This window comes from Electrophorus electricus, chromosome 13, assembly GCF_013358815.1.
Source record: "Electrophorus electricus isolate fEleEle1 chromosome 13, fEleEle1.pri, whole genome shotgun sequence".
NCBI lineage: Eukaryota > Metazoa > Chordata > Actinopteri > Gymnotiformes > Gymnotidae > Electrophorus > Electrophorus electricus.
Window position 1 is genome coordinate 18,343,028 of NC_049547.1, and position 16,944 is coordinate 18,359,971.

The following is a 16,944-nucleotide window of genomic DNA, read 5'->3' on the forward strand; positions in this document are numbered from 1 at the left end:
TTATGGTCCTGCCTGACCGGTCTATGGATTTCACAGTGGTAAAGTCATTTTCTGAATACACACCATATTATTGTAAATTAGCTGAAATAGCTCAATTGGGAGAGCATTAGACTGAAGATCTAAAGGTCCTGGGTTCAACCCTCTGTTTTGGCATCTGTACTTAAAAGAATTCATCATTGAATAGTTTTACTTTTTTAAGTATAATTCATAAACCTTTACATTGCGTTCCTGAAAAATGAATGAGATATTCCCCTTTTTTACGTTATGGTTAGATGTCATTGAGTAATTGCGCGCTGTACTTTGAATTCCGTGAACTTAAACTTTTGTGGAAGTGGCGCTGCCTTACGAAATGTTTCCTCACTGCACAGAGAGGCACTTGAACAGTGGCTTCTGCACAAATGCTTTTGAAATGTAGTTCATTACTTATCTGCTCGCCAAACAACTGGACAAGAAAAGGGTAGGTGTATATGTCCACAGTCCTTCCCAAATCCTCTGTGTGAACACTGATATACAGTATATATTTCTCACTTTGGGAGCACTGAACATCTTCCAGACATGTTTGTTCTTTTCCAAAATCTATTTCCTGTTGAGGTAATAACATTTATAAAAGGCTTTGAAGCTCTTTGTAACAGGTGCAGAGTGGTGCAAGACTGTGTTTGAAAGCAAAAAATGAATAATGTTTCTGGGATATCTTAAGGTCAGAGACCTTTTTGATTCTGAACGTGCAGAACAGAGGCTCTGATGGAGGGGGTTTCAAGGCTTCTGTACAAGTCTAAGGAAGAGTACGCCGAACTGTTCCTGTGAGAAATAACTTCAATAGTGTTGCAAAAGATCTAAGTTTTTAATAGACTTGAAAGCCTCTTTGAGAGTTCTGTGGCTAAACAAGGTTTATTATCTTACCACGGGGTGATACTGACCAGCAACATCATCTTGCAGGTGTTTGGTGGTGTGAGTTGAGATCATCTTTGTTTAAAAAAAAGGAAAATCTTCCAAAGGGATATAATGGTGTCAAGCTTCAATTTGCATATATTGAATAATGTATGTTTGAACATTGTGGTGGAGATTTCAAACACTAGTATGTAAAGAAGGTGGGGCAATTACATAATCAGTTCTGAAAACTGTATAAAAAATGTGTGTTTTTTGTGATATGTTGAAACTAACACTACCAATGTCTAAATTTGGGCCCCCCTTACTAAGGTTACATCTTAAAGACCAGCAGTATGGCCTTAGACAAAGACAGAAATAGATACTTGGTGAGTCATAATAAATCATTTTAATGATCAAATATACTGCAGATGGGATGAAAATCTTAATTCAATTAAATTTCATTGATCTCTCAAATATATTACAGATGGGATGAAAATCCCAATTCAATTAGATTTTATTGGTTTGTCAAATATACTGTCAAATATAATGCATTTGGGATGGTAAATATGCCATATGTGGGATGGTGTCAAATTCAAGTATATTTGAATTATGACAAATATAATGCACGTGGGATTGAAAATATACCAATCGTGGGATGCTGTCAAGAAAAGTTGTGAGGAGAGCCCTATTTAAAGAAGTTATATTTGTTGTAAAATACATTATGTCCGTATGTTGTTACCTGTAAACTTGTGTGTTGTGTGTTTAAACTTGTTCACTTGTGTTTGTATACATTTTCTACATTTTACATGTGTATTTGAATGTGTTTGATAAATGGTTTCCAAAGTTTATTAATATATTATGTCTTTTTTCCAGTCATGTACACAAAGTCCGGTATGCATCCAAATGTAATCAAGAGATATCTGTTGGGAGCTGAACATCTCCAGCTCGTACAATGCAATGTTTCTTCTTTGTGTCAAATGAACTTAACAATTCAAACATCCATATCTGGCCTTGTTTCTTGCCAACATACTGGTGTTTGGACCTATGGGATTACATGTCTGTTGCCTTCAATAGCTCAGTTGGTAGAGTGGAGGACTGTAGAAGTTAAACTGTTATCCTTAGTCTGTCAGTTAAAATCTGACTCAAAGGAAGTTTGTTTTTTCACATACAAGCTTCTGTTTTAATTGAGCAAAAACAAAGACCTTTCCCTGACCAGGAATTGAGCACAAGTCGCAGTGGTAAGAGTGTTGAATCCTAGCCACTCACCCACCAGCAATAAAGTTCTGATGCTTCTGACAAACAATTTTCAAACTCTGTATTCCTAGTATACTGACGATGTTTGTATGCATACTGGACTTGGGATGCATGAGCATTAGAAGGTCATAAAGCAAGGTATTCATATTTCTTTTTGTTCCACATAAAAATTAAGTTTGAAAGAGAATCCTAGCCACTAGCTCACCAGGGATAAAGGTGACAGTTTCCTCTGACATGAACATGAGCTACATTCATTGGTAACATTTCGATCAAAACCAGGCAAAAGTACTTAGTCACTAGCTGAAATAGCTCAGCTGGGTGAGTGTTAGATTGAATATCAAAAGACTCCTGGTTCAGTCCTGGGTTTTGGTAGCTGTGCAAGACCAAGCTCCTCATCAAATTGTCCTCTTTTTAAGAATATTTCATAAACTTTTACATTCCTTTACAAAAAAAGGAATACGACTTTACTGTTTTTACGCTATCATTAGAAGTCATAGTGTAATAGTGCTCTAGACTTTGAATTCAGTGATCCTACTTAAACTTTAGTGGAATTTGCACTTCCTTATGATATGTTTCCTCACTGCACAGAGAGCCATTTGAACAGTGGCTTCTGTATAAACGCTTTTGAAATGTTTTTCATTAGTTGTCTACTGGCCAAACAGCTGCACAAGGGAAGGGTAGGCGTCAGCTTGCATGTATGCTTGTGTTGGTATCCTGGTTCACACACTCCCTGTGTTTTCATGGAATGGGGCCTACCTCAGCTTCCTTTGGCTCATGGATGGGCTTTGTCCTACCAAAACAGATGATACAAAGGCCACAACAGGAACAACAGACTTAAGAAGGGACACATGAAATGACCTCAAAACACGCAAGGGAGCAGGTAAGTTGAGTTGATATGTGACTTCATTAATGTGCTTGGTAATTTCATATGGACCGATATACTTGGGACCTAACCTGCGACATGACCCCTGCTTGCGGAAGTCCTGTGTAGAGAGCTACACTCTGTCACCAGGTTGGTATATCGGGTTCTCCCCTCTGTGCCTGTTTGCAATTTCCTTATACATTCAGAGAGCTCATACAATACACTGATGTGTTTCCTCCCATAGCCTTTCGCTCCGCTGCATCCACTCATCCACAGCGGGATAAACAGCTGATATGGAAGTCCATGGGACATTTGAGGCTGATAACCTAAAATACATTAAAAAGGATTCAAGCCACTGGATGAACTAGTAAGGTCATTTCTGCCAATAAGAGGAACTTGGACCGGTCTGATGGATTGTTCATATAAAAACAATGTAGGAATTGGCCATTTGAATGTGGATGTAAAACTAATAGCTACCCCGATTTGTTCAATACAGGGAGCCCAAACTCGAGATGTGAATTGATGTCCCCAATATGATCATATGTCCTCTGGGATTCCAAATATATGGAACACCTGGTTAAACAAGGCTTCCACAGTTTGGAAGGCTGTAGGCATACTCGGAAACACAATGAACCACACACCCCTGGAGAATCCATCAACTACAGTGAGGACAGTAGTGTTCCCTTCGGAACAAGGGAGGTCAGTAACGCAATCTAAGGTGATGTGAGACCAAGGACTTTCTGGTACGGGAAGAGGCATGAGCTTTCCTGTGGGTAGGGTCTTAGGCATCTTGCTTTGACTGCAAATTGAACATACTTATGAATATCGCTCATCATAGCCCTGAACCAGCGAGGAATGAGCCCACTTCAACAGATGGTCACAGCACAAGGTAGGTACATAATGTTTTCCTGACGGACATTCCGTTGGGATGACTGTGTCTTGTATGGCTTGTTTATTTCATCATCTATTTTATATACACTTGTCTATTTAATCAACTATTTCCCATCGTATAGATGACAGGTGTATCCAGCTAGGAAGCATAGCTTCCTTTTTGCTAGATTCCTCTTCTGTCTCCTCCAGGAAAATGCGGGATAAAGCATCAGCTTTTCTATTGCGGGTCCCGGGACAATATAATCTTAAAATGAAACCTTGAAAAGAACAAAGACCAATGGGCTTGATTGATGTGGGTTCATTTGTTTAGCTGCATGCATGTTTTCCAAATTTCTATGGTCGGTGATAACTAAAAAGGGATGATTAGCCCCCTCTAGCCAATGCCTCCACTCTTCTAAGACCAGTTTATTGGCAAAAAGTTCACGTTCTCCTATTCCATAGTTATGGTCTGCCATTGATAATTTACGGGAGAAATAAGCCACTGGGTGTAACTTGGACTTGTCGTATCGTTGTGAAAGTACAGCTCCTACCCCGATGTTAGCAGCATCAGCTTCCACGACAAATGGAATGGAAGGATCAGGATGTCGAAGTATTCTAGCTGTGGTTAAAGCTTCTTTCAGTTTCCTGAATGCTTGATCAGCCTCCTGATTCCAAAGTAGCTTGGTTATTGCTCCTTTCAGGAGGGCTGTGAGAGGAGCTGCAATGCTGCAATGCTGCTAAAATTCCATAAAATTCAAATTCCATATGAAGCGTCGGTAAAAGTTTGCAAATCCCAAGAATCTCCGGAGTTTTTTAACTATAACAGGAATGGGCCACTGGAAGATGGCTTTGATCTTCTTATCATCCATAGTGATTTCACCATGGCTGATCACGTATCCTAGAAAAGTTATAGTTGGAAGGTGGAACTCACATTTCTCTCCCTTTACATATAATCCTTTATCCAGAAGAGCCTTCAGTACTGCTCACACATGTTATACATGGATTTCAATGTCAGGGGGATAGATGAGGATGTCATCAATATAACCAATAACGGATTTTCCAATGTATTCACAAAGGATATAATCGACGAAGGCCTGAAAGACAAATGGAGCCACACCGAGACCGTACAACATGACTTTGTACTCATAGTGACTTCTGGTGGTAATAAAGGTGGTTTTCCATTCATCACCTTTCTTTATCCTTATAAAATTATAAGAGCTACGGAGGTCTAATTTAGTGAAGATCTTGACCTCTCGTAATTATTTTAGAGTGACGGGAATAAGAGGTAGTGGGTATGCATCTTTCTTCGATATTTGATTGAGATTTCAGTAATCAATACAGGGGTGAAGACCTCCATCTTTCTTCTTCACAAAGAAGAAGCCAGATGCCAGGGGGGAAGTGGATGGCTGAATAAAGCCTTGGCTCAGTGCTTCATCTATATATTCTTCCATGTTCTCATCTTCTTCTTGGGAGAGAGGGTAAATATGAGCCTTGGGGAATACGGCTCCCTCCAGGAGCTCAATAAAAGAGTCATAAGGACAGTTATAAGGACTCTTACTAAAGACCATAGAGAGATCTTGGTATTCTGGAGGGAGGGAAAAGGTTTGGTCATCAGCAGGACTATCTATAGTGCTGAAACATAACTGAACAACAGGTAATGTCAAACAATTCCTCATACATTGAGATGACATACATTTCCTTTTGGGGCCATGATATGCATGGGTTATGTTGTTCTAGTCAAGGTAGACCTAAAATGACTGGAAATGATGAGGCTTCTATGACCTGAAATGAGATGAGTTCTGAATGGAGTGCCCTTGTGGTGATTCATCCAGAGCAGCCAGGTGAAGTGTAATGGTTCTACTGGAATGCCAATTCCTGTACAAGATGGGTGTGTATGAAGGTACCCTCGGCTCCTGAATCAGCTAAGGCTGTAAACATAGAGAATGCTGTATGCAGCCCAACACAGACAGCTAACCAAAACAAGCCATTGAGGTAATAAAATGATATTGTAAGCACAAAAGTATGGATGGTCCAGAATAATCTGGTTTCATGCAGGAAAGGCCTCTGTAGGCTTCAGTGTAAATCTTCAGGCCTCTTTGACAGGCTTCTAGTGGCCGCAGTCAAAGGGAGAGCCTGGATTCAAGGCTGGGACATCCTGATCAAGCACTGAAAGAGATAATATGGACATCACCGGAAGAACATATATGGGCATCTGGTGATATAGAATAGAGCAGAAAGAAATAGAAGTAGTTCAGGGTGAACATAATGGTACCAAGAACCATTTGGTGTAAGTATTGAATAATGTTTGGTTTGGAGAGCAATAGAGGAACCTGGAGAAGTATTATGAAAAAATAAAAATGGTTAAGGGTCCTTGAAGAAAATGTATAAAATGTGTGCCCACTTGAGACTGTTAGACATTCTCTGGACAATGTCTCGTTTGTAACATTGAGCTCAGAATAAAGACGGGACCAGCTATTCTCTTCAATTAATTCCAGAGTCTGCATCTTTATTTCTATTTAGTGTGTACTGAGTAAACGGTCATGAACTTAGGAAGATCTAGGAATGACACTATCATCTTTCTTGGGGGCAAGATCACTAGCTTGTTTTGTAATGTGGGTTGCATGCTTCTTGTATGGTTCAGTGATGAGGCTCGGTGAGTGTGACCTCCCATCCCCCCACCAACTCTATAGGCTTCAAAAATTTGGTTGTGTAGCACGAAATCTTATTATCGAGGTACATGTCTTTGGAGGCGTTGCACGGTAGAGTCACGTAGAATCCGTTCTCTTCCATGGTGACCGGATTATAATTTCAATTTGGTTTTAGCACCCCCTTTTAATCTTTTACAACGTTAAGGACATCCTCCGCCGGAATCCAGAAATAAAAATCAAGCAAATCTTTTTTCTGTTCCTAGTTTTTTCAGATAGAATCTTTTCTATTTTAAAGGCTTTGTCTTTTCCCACTATAATCTTTTGCAGCTCCTGTTCATAAAAGGTCCCATGTATATTTTCCCCGTCGAAATCCCGTAATTTGTATATGGGAGGGTGGCCGGAAGGAGCCTCGGCCTGGCACCAACCCTTACAGGTATATTTTACAGAGGATATTATTATTCACAAATAATCTTTCTGGTGCAATTTGTTCAGGAGTGACCCAGGCCAAAACAATAAACAAAACCCACACTAATGAAAAAGAATACACCCTAAATAAACCTAACAAACAAAAGAAACATACAACAGACCTTCCTAATTTACTGACACACAAACAGAGGCAAATCCCACACCCAACAAAAATGGCAGTCACTCCCTTTCACCAGTATCCAACACCAAAGTACCAAACAAACAATATTTACACTCTTTATACACATCTAACACTAATTATTGCATTGAGTTCTGTTTAGATGTCTTTTGATTTTATATTAACACATCTACTGTTATCTATTTACCTTTTCCTTTTGTCATTATATGTCTTTTTTTTTAGCCTTTGGGCAATTCGTCTCTTCTCAATGTGTTTTATTTTCTGTGTGCAGAGAGAAGGGGTAAGAAGATACATACAGAGGTCTGGACTAGCTGTGCTGTCAAAGGTAAGGGGAAATGAAATAAATACATGTTCCAAAATGTTTTTTCAATTGTTTAGTAACCAACATTGTAAATTTTAACATTTATGATCAGCCACAGCAGTGATCAGTGGTAGCTCAGTGATTGAGGTACTTGACTTATAGTCAGAAGCTTACCAGTTCCAGCCCTACTGCTGCCAAGTTGCCACTGTTGGTTCCCTGCGCAAGGCCCTTAACCCTCAATTGCTCAAGTTATACTCACTCGTAAGTCACTTTGGATATAAGTATCAGGTAAATGTATGATTGTGTTTTTTATAATCTTGTCGACATAAATGTCATATTCAACCAGAATATGTAAAACACACTGTCAAAATGTGTTTATAAAAATACGTTTCAGTTTTAATTAATTTCTATAACTTCATGTCACTGATGTTGATATGGTTGTTTGCTAAGACAACAATGGCCACAAGATGGAGACAAAGAGCTTCCCTAGTAATCAATGAAAACAGGCATACCCTGTAACTGTATGCTATACTATTCTTTTATTTTATATTTTTCCATGATGTCCACTTACAATGTTTGCATGGCTTATATTCCAAAAATAATCATAATCTATTTTACAGAAATATTTTCCAACCTGTTTATCTTGTAGAATTAAATAGGACATGTATTACATTACGAATAAAGAATTCTGCGCTGCATACACTTAGTCATCGATAATATAACTTGCAGTTATATAACTTCTAGTGAAAATCCTTGAAGCAGTCAACACCATCATCTGAGCGAGCTCCATTTAACCCTCTGAGTTTAATAAATAATACTATTTCTATATTCACCTCTGCCTTTTGTTTGGAACATCTGCAAATGTTAAATATAGTTTTATCTGCAGTTCATAAAGGAAAAAACAAAAATACATTAGAGTCAGAACTTTTGTTTCTTTGTCACACAGTTTTATTATTGTTTTGAATTATTATATTGTCTTTTAGCAATTGTCGATTGTCCTTGGACTTGTCCTCGGCCTCGCACAGCCAGGTGAAAAAGGCTGTCACGGATATGAGGGCCACACCTTTGCCTCTTGTTTTGCTTGGCCAGCAGCTGCTGGTGCACCTTCCTCTGCTCCTCCTGCTCCTCAAATTTGGCCTCCTTGTGGATCTGCTCAATGGTCTTGGGCCCCTGGTCAGCTCGCCATGACACCCAGTTATGCTAGAAAAACAAAATCAGCAGATGCATACTTTTGCATCACCATGTGCTGGAATGGCAAACACAAACACACAAACACAGGCAGAGTCTCTAACCAGTCGCAGGTCGATGACGTCCTGGAGCAGGAACCGAATGTGTGAGGAAGCCCTCCTCTCCTTCACTGTCCTTTCTATATAACTAAAGTAGTGATCCATTTGTGGCTGAGAGAGAAAGAAAGAGAGAGAGAGAGAGAGAGAGAGAGAGAGAAAGAAAGAAAGAAAGAAAGAAAGAAAGAAAGAAAGAAAGAAAGAGAGAGAGAGGAGTGTGTAAGAGAAATGTTGACAAATTTCAGGTATTCTTCACCTTTCGATTCGATCAGGTCTGCTCTCAGCTAAACTCATGTCGCAAGACGCTTATGACTCTTATGTAAACCCTGCTGCCTTGCACGTTGGTCAGTGCTGTAAAGCAGTTCACTGCCACTGTGGCTGTAGCTGTGCTGTAATCAGCTGCACTTGGCTTTGGGGAATCCAGTGTGCAGCAGCAGGACGCAGAAAACGTGGAGGAGGCTGTGAGAGCACGCTCCCATGGGCCTGGACAAAACCTTCTAACAGCTGACCAGTTCTGAATAAAAGCCTTTCATTTTGTCAGCTGCAGTAGGAGCAGAGCTAACAACCACACTAACAACTTCACTAAACAACATGAACTTGGACACTTTTAAAATCATTGCCAAGGCCTAATAATACACTGATATCAGCACAGCATGCTAGTCGCACTATAGATGATGATCCTAATTAGTTGGCTACCCTGTAGTCAGAGTGCAGGCAACAGGCAAGCAACAGAAAACACTGATGGCAAAACTTTTATAGACAACATTTAAACATGCTTGTTTTTTGGTTAAAAGCATGCATGGAAATGTAAAAACATTTTTTTAAAATACAATAAAAAAGACCAGGACAATAACTGTCACACTAGATGGTGACTGAACTGTCAACATTACAACTGCTGTTCCTACCAGAGACAAAATGGACAGTCAAGATACAATATTCAAAACATCTTCATTCAGTTTTGTTGTGTAAAGTACTTGCTGTGAAAAACGCATCATGGACAAAATCCGGAAAAACGTGCACAGTCGCGGCACTGCACACTAGCACTCATCTACGCATGCACCGTAAACCTTTACATGACATATTAAAGATAAACCGATGCAAGTGCTGAGCATGTGCTGAGAATATTAAATCAACCCAGACCAGGACCGCGGCCTGCTTACCCTGGCCTTCTCCAAGTCCAGGTCTTTGCCGATGGCTGTGAGGAGGTGGCACAGACGCTCCAGGCTCTCCTCGTTGTGGTTCATGAATAACTTGACCACGCAGTCGTGCATGATGGCTTCTGACAGCATGCGCAGCTTGAACAGCTCCCCGATGAACTTGATGTTGCCGATGGACCTCCTGTGGGCCTTGTCCTTCGCCTCCTCCAGATCCTGCTTCAGCCTCTCCCGCTCACTGGCCTTGCAAGGAGTAACCAGAACAAAGACAAAAGCAAGAAACAACACGCTTGGACCCGATAACGACCTGGCCGCCTCCTAGCACTGCTGCTGATTTCAGTCCCCTTTCTTGTGATCTGTGGGTTGGTGAGTCGGGTAAACTAGACAGGAGCGGTGCTTACTGAAGTGGTCGCTTCCAGCTGGTGTCGCAGCTTCTCCAAAACATCATTGTTGGCCATTGTCCTTCTCAAACTCCTTCTGACAGCGGTTCAGCAGCAGCTTTTGGAAACTCACAGTGCTGGTGGGCTTGTCTGCAATGGGTACTTTTAACTACACAGGAAAGACATGTAGGAGAAACACTTGGGTATAAGACAGTGTTGAGAGTTCTGTTACTACACAGAAGCTGATTAAAGCTCCATGTCAATTTAGAGTGGTTCGAACAGAATTCACTTCTGTGTGGCATTTGTTTTTGTATGGAACTTCAGCAGCAATGTATGGGAACATGTTACTCACCTTAGCCAGACAGCTGCACATATTGCCATAGGCCATAGAGAAGCTGGGCTCATCGATGGCTTTTTCAAAAACCAGGTCAACGACACCTTTGAGGCGCTCCTCCGTGTCGATGGTGAGGTCCATCACCTGCTTCATCAGCTGGTTAAACATCTGCGGTGTCAGTTTGTTCAGGATACTGCGCACCTTCTGGAAAAGCTCCTGGAGAGGAAAACAGACTACTGACTAAGCTTTCCATTACAAAGATCCCAATCTTTTGTTAAATTCAGCAGTTCTTCCACATAATGACTAACTCCTCACTTTCACCAAATTTTTACTCTGCCATTTGGAACTTCGTCATGAACAAAAATCACTCAGCTTTACTATGTAGACTGAAAAAGGCATCATACATCAATCACAATTTCCGAGAAGTGTAGCACTGGCAGCAAACAGTTTATCAAATCTTATCAACTAAAACCCCTCATGTGCTCCAAATTCAAATTAAAAGAAAACCCATTAGAACTACCTATAAGAATTTCAGATTTAATCAACATATAACTCCTACAAAAAAACAATAAATACATAATAACCAAATCTGATCCAATAATAATCCTACCGACCAGACAATGCAATGAACATCTGTCAATCTCTCCCAATGCTGAATTGCACACAAATTTGCAAGAATATTTTTAACACAACCACTGGCCACTAACCTAAAATATATACAAGATCATCCACAGAATACGCTACTGTTCACACAAAACACAGTAGATAACTATATGCATGCCATAATGCACAGTACACCCATAAAACATTTTTGGCAGGAAGCTGCCAACCTTTTATCACACTCTCTAAATATCCCTCGGCCCTCATCTCCAGCAGTGTCTGCTAGGAGACACGTCAGCAATCACTGGGACAGAAAAGGTCTCCACAGCATACAACATTAATCCAAGAAAACTATACTTGCGAACTGACAAACAAAAAAGTACCATTACTCACTAGAGAAACTTACTACTGAATTGCAATGGAAAAAGTTTTATGCATGCATCAAAAACAAAACTACTCTTTTTTAACTCAGTCTGAACACCTCACTTCAATAATCTACAATACTCTTTCACCAAAATCAACATCACAATCAACACAAGGAACAACAAGCACACAAGATCTGGCCCTCAGTATCATCACACCCCCTGTTTACACTAGAAACCAATGTCCCCCTGCATAGCTACATTCGTGCACACTCCCCACACACCCACCCAATTAAACAATGACCCCAATTCTTGAAGAGCATATTTCGAAAAAAAAATTAAGTAGCTTTCAAGCCCACCATAACAGGATGTGACTCTGAAATCTGAAAACAGGGTACGGCGGAGTGAGGTGCTGAGCTGAGTTTTCTGGGTCTCGGGGTTCTGTGTGTTCTCCCTTTTCATGCCAGGCTTCCAAGCATTATTGGCCTTCTTCAGCTGCACCTCGTTGTTCATGGAAACATTGCTGATGATCTTGCGGGGAGGTGTTTGATCTAGAAAAGAACAGAGTCAAGTCAAAGTCCATCAGCCCCTCTCCATGGAATGGTTTTAAAGGTCCCCTAAGGCCAATGTTTTAGCAGGCTTACCTTGTCCAGTACCACATCAGAGATGTAAGGAAGCCCCTCTGGCTTCTGCATGCAGGCAGGCATGAACTGGAAGGCCAACAGGAAGTCTCTATCATACTGCCTCTTCCCATCCTTCAGCTCTGGCTCTGCATGCAGAGAGGGGTACAGTGAGCACCTGGAGAGAGGAATCACCTCTCTGTCAGGACACTGGGCCTGCCCCACAGGAGTGTCCTCTTTTGGCTTCTTCCAGGTGTTGGGTAAACTAATAGCTGTAAAACATAACAAATCAGTCTGGTGTCTTTTTAGTGTCCTAACATAGCATGTCTTGCATGTGGTTATTTACCTTGACTCAAGCTTTGCCTAAGATTGGGCTGTAAGATGGGCTCCACTTTATCCTCCAGCAAGACCTCTGGCTCCTTCCCAGTCTCTTTCAGCTCTGCCCCAGTGGAGGCTCCACAGGCCAGGCCTGCCTCTATAACAGCCTGGCCTGGGAGAGTGAGGCCTGAAGGAGCAGCAGTGCTGGAAGGCAATGAGGGCGTCAGCATGCCTGTGGCAACTGCCTCTCCGGCTGCTGGAATTGCAGCCTTCGCCGGACAGTAGGCCTCCAGGGCCAGGCCGGCGGGGCTGGGCTCTGAGATGGGAGCATGTGGCCGAGGAGGGCTGGGGGCAGGCTGTAGCTGGGAGGTGTGGCTGGGCTGGAAGCCCGGATCACTGCAGGGAGGAGTGGGATTTCTTTCGGCCAGCCCGTTGACAGCCTTGAGCACCTGAATTGGAGAGATAGGCAGTGCTGAGGGGCATGCTGGGCCTCCAGTTTCTCTGGCTCTGGAGAGATGGCTGGCTCAGGCTTTGGTGAAGCGCTGCGGGGGTCTGTCCCCTCTGCTGCTAACAAACGCTTGGAGGGGCCAGGAGCTGGAGCTGAGGCTACATTGGGGGCTGGTTCTAGGCCAGAGGGAGGAAGCTCTGATTTCTCAGTGGGATAAGAGTCTGGGGTGGGGGCAGGAGTGGGAGCTGGAGCTGGGACAGGTCCATGTGCAGAGACAGGGGCAGGAGCAAAAGCAGGACTGCCGGGCTATCGTCTCTGCACAGGAGGCTCGACTGGCTGTAGCGCTGGTGATGAAGACTTCAGCATTGCACACTCAAGCTTTGGCTTGTCATCTACAGCCAATCACAGATGAGGGTTGGGAAAGTTGAACCACCAAAAAGGGGGAAAAAAATTTAAATAAAATAAAAAAATCAGTGGAGTCAAAAGCAAACCATCCACAAAAACTAGTACTAGTTTCATAAGGAAGTTCATGCATGTGCTAGCTAGCCCTAAACCAGCTGTGTGTGTGTGTGATGTGTAGTTAGAGGGTTGAAAGGGACAGTGAGGCCTGACCTGGTTTCAAGTCCACGGGAGCAGGAAGGACCTGAGCACTGTCCACATTATACATCACATTACCTTGCTCTGCTACCTGGCTGTTCAGCTGCTAGGATTTGAGGTAGAAAATGTGAGGATAATGAGGGTGTGGACATAAAAACTAGCAAAAGACAGAAAAGATGGAGAGAGAGAGAGAGAGAGAGAGAGAGAGAGAGAGAGAGAGAGAGAGAGAGAGAGAGATACTGCACACACATGCAGAAGAAGGAGAATGGCAACGAGCGTGGGGGGGTGAGAACAGCACAGCACAGCATAATTAGAGAAGTGAGTAGAAAAAGAGGCAAAGAGAGAGAGAGAGGAAATGAGAAAGCACAAGAGGGCAAAAGATCCAGCCGCAAAGGCACAAAATGTGACAAGCATGGGGTGGTTAAATAAATGGGCAGGGGAAATAGAGAAAGAGAGGAATGAGGAACACTTAACTTTTAGGGAAAGAGGACACAAAGTAAGTGCAACAACGCAGTAGTGAGTGTTCCCTTTAAAGAGAGGCCTTTCCTCAGAGAAGCTGAGGTGCTCAGGTTTTGGCTGAATCGTTCTTACAGGGCCTTTACGTGGGCTGTCTGTGTAGAGGGAACACGAGGGAAGAGCAGGAGGATTCGAGTGGCTGTGAGGGAGAACTAAGATGGAGGCAGATGAAAGAATAGGCACGGCAAGTCGGAACATCAAAACACATCTGAGAAGCCCACAATCACACAAGCTACTGGAACAAGTCAAATATGACAGAGGAGGGTCAACGGTGCGAGCGAATCAATGAAGGAGGAAGAGAGAAAGGCTGGAAATCAAACTACACCATCAGCTTTTGTTGCTGATTGTATGATGCTTTTAATAGGACAAGACAATGAAAGCCAGCCAAACAACCAAACAACCAGCTCAGAGCTTATTATGAGGGAGGACTACATGAGAGAGTACTTTGACCTGTGGAGTGGATCATGCGAGGCAGCGGCCTGCAGCCGATCAGGGGCTCGGGCTGCGGGACTGAATGGCTTACCTGTGGAGCAGTAGGGGTAGTGCAGGGACGTCCCACTGGTGGGCTTGTGTTCTGGCTAACGCCTACTCCTGACATGATCTCCTCTGTGATATCCTTGCCATCCTGGTTAGGGTCTCGGATACGGATCTTAGCGAACAGCAAGTTATTTGCATCTATTAAGTCAATCCACGATTAAATTAATTTCACCTCTGAAGCAGGGGGAATACTCACTGTTTTCTTTTCCCTCTTAGTGGGTGGAGGCTGCTGAGCTGTATGCACTATTATGGATGGAGATTGGGTGTATATGGTCTGGCCAGGATAGTATGAAGGCCCTGCCACTAGTGGTGACCAAAAAAAAGCACTGGTTTCAGTTAGAGAGCAAACGACAAACCAGTTTTAGCCAGCAGGAATACCTAGAAGAAAGGTCTCTTTATCGGTGAGAGCAAGCATGTGTGTTTCCGAGGTGGGGGTAAGGAAAGGGAAGTCCAAACTCACTATATGCTAGTGGGCAGTCTGCAGGAAAGAGCCCAGGGTAGAATGTAGTGGGTCCTGTGGGCTGGATGGAGTACTGCTGGGGATGTCCCACGTAGGGAAGGCCACTGTGGCGATACTGAGAATGAAACAGAACAGCAGAGGTAAAGGGCCTAGCACCAGACATGGCCATTCATATAGGACACTCCTAAAGGAAATATTCAAAGCAGCAAACAAACAAAAAATACAAAAAAAATCTACTTTTTACACTGAAAAAAAAACTAAACTAGAACTTCTCATTTCTGCTTCCAAGATAAAACATATTTTTATCTACACATTTTAGGAGCAGTTTATTTATTGCTGGCCAACCTGTTTATAGACAGATTTTCAACCCATTTGCTACACTGTGTACATATTTGCACAGGCGCTTTTCTCTGCTCTGGGTACCTGGGGCACGTACTACTGGAGTACGTAGTACTGGGCGGTCTGGGATGAGGTGAAGGGCATGGGCGTCATGAACATCATGATGGGCTGGCCGGACACGGGTGGAATGGAAGGGCTGTTACTTGGAATGGCAGGCTGGGCTGTCTGCATCTGAGGGATCTGGAAAAGCTGGGAGAGGAGAGGAGTGGAGAGTGAGGGTCACAGAGCAGCGTGGCGTATGCCGCAGCAGCCGGCTCAGACGCTCGGCTCGAAGTGAAGACTTTAGTCAAGAGTTGAGTCGTGGACTCTACAGCAGTTGTACTGGGAATGTTGAGGAGATATATACATTAAAAAAAAAAAAGTTTAAAATTTTCAAGGGATTTTGAATGTCCTATTAGGCTAGGCATGCAAGATACGAGAAGAAAACCTTTCAAGAGTCTGTTTCACATGCATGGCACTAATACAAGAGTGACTGAACTAGCATGAAAAATTAAATAATTAAAAGAAATGACAGATGCAGCTAATTAGCCATGATTGCAGGAGAGGAGATATATATGTAATAGACAACTAATCTTGAATGTAAATTTGTACTGATAACCTGAGTCTATCAATGCCAATGCTGACAAAATATCATGACATGAGCTAGAATTCAGAATGTGACAAACCCCCATCCCATTTGGCTTTGATGCTCAGAATGGGAACACAGTGAGGGAATTCCTTCTACATGAGAAACAGTAAAATCAGCCTAAGAGGTGATTCTCACATACTGTCTCCCACCGAGCTGTTTCCATCTTAACATTTTCTGGACATAAAATCCTCCCTCCAGCAGTTATGCAGGCAGGCAGAAATGAACCTTTGTATGGGCTCCTGGGTAATGTCCAAAACAGATTATTAAAAAGCACTGGTGTCCAAAGGAAATAAAGAGAAACAAACTAAAAAAGACTAAACATAAAAGACTAAACATAGGTGCTGGCGTCCTCCGAACTGGGGAGCAGAGTGGAGTGCAGGTGCACCACTGAGCTACTGGAATGTCTTTCAATGCATTTTTTGAAGACTGCAAAATTACCTGAATGGATCTGAATCCTCCCTTGAATCCTCCCTTGAGAGAGAAGCGAGTGGAAGAACGCACTAATGGGTGTGGAGGGTCAGAGAGACTGCAACACACTCACATACACTGGCAGACACGATTTAAACAAATCTAGATTTCGGAACAGTTTTTTTTTTTTTTTTTTAATGACGGAATTGAACAATGTTGTCACAGTGGAATTGTGAGTTCAGAGGCAGAGCAAATGTGTTCCACTAACCTTCCTGGCCCTTTAAGTGCACTACTGCAGATAGACTGAAAACAAATTTCACATAAATAAAAATACACTGTAACACTTGAAAACATAAACACAGACAAGCACTGAATGAGTGGTAAAGGGCATTAAAGTCTAAGTATTACATGGAGATCACCATTCACATTTTCAATTCTTTCCTTTGACCAAACAACTCACATCAACAGCCAAGGCACTGCACTGGCTTTCTAAA

The 16,944-nt window shown here is 42.4% G+C and overlaps 1 non-coding gene and 1 pseudogene across 1 annotated transcript; one reads left to right on the top strand and one right to left on the bottom strand.

The window, feature by feature from the left end:
* Positions 1-80: 80 nt before the first annotated feature.
* Positions 81-153, top strand: trnaf-gaa. The gene has a single exon. It is a non-coding gene; the product is annotated as a tRNA-Phe (tRNA).
* An 8,192-nt stretch (positions 154-8,345) lies between these two features.
* On the bottom strand, positions 8,346-15,534 carry LOC118242345 (annotated as a pseudogene).
* Between the last annotated feature and the right edge of the window lie 1,410 nt (positions 15,535-16,944).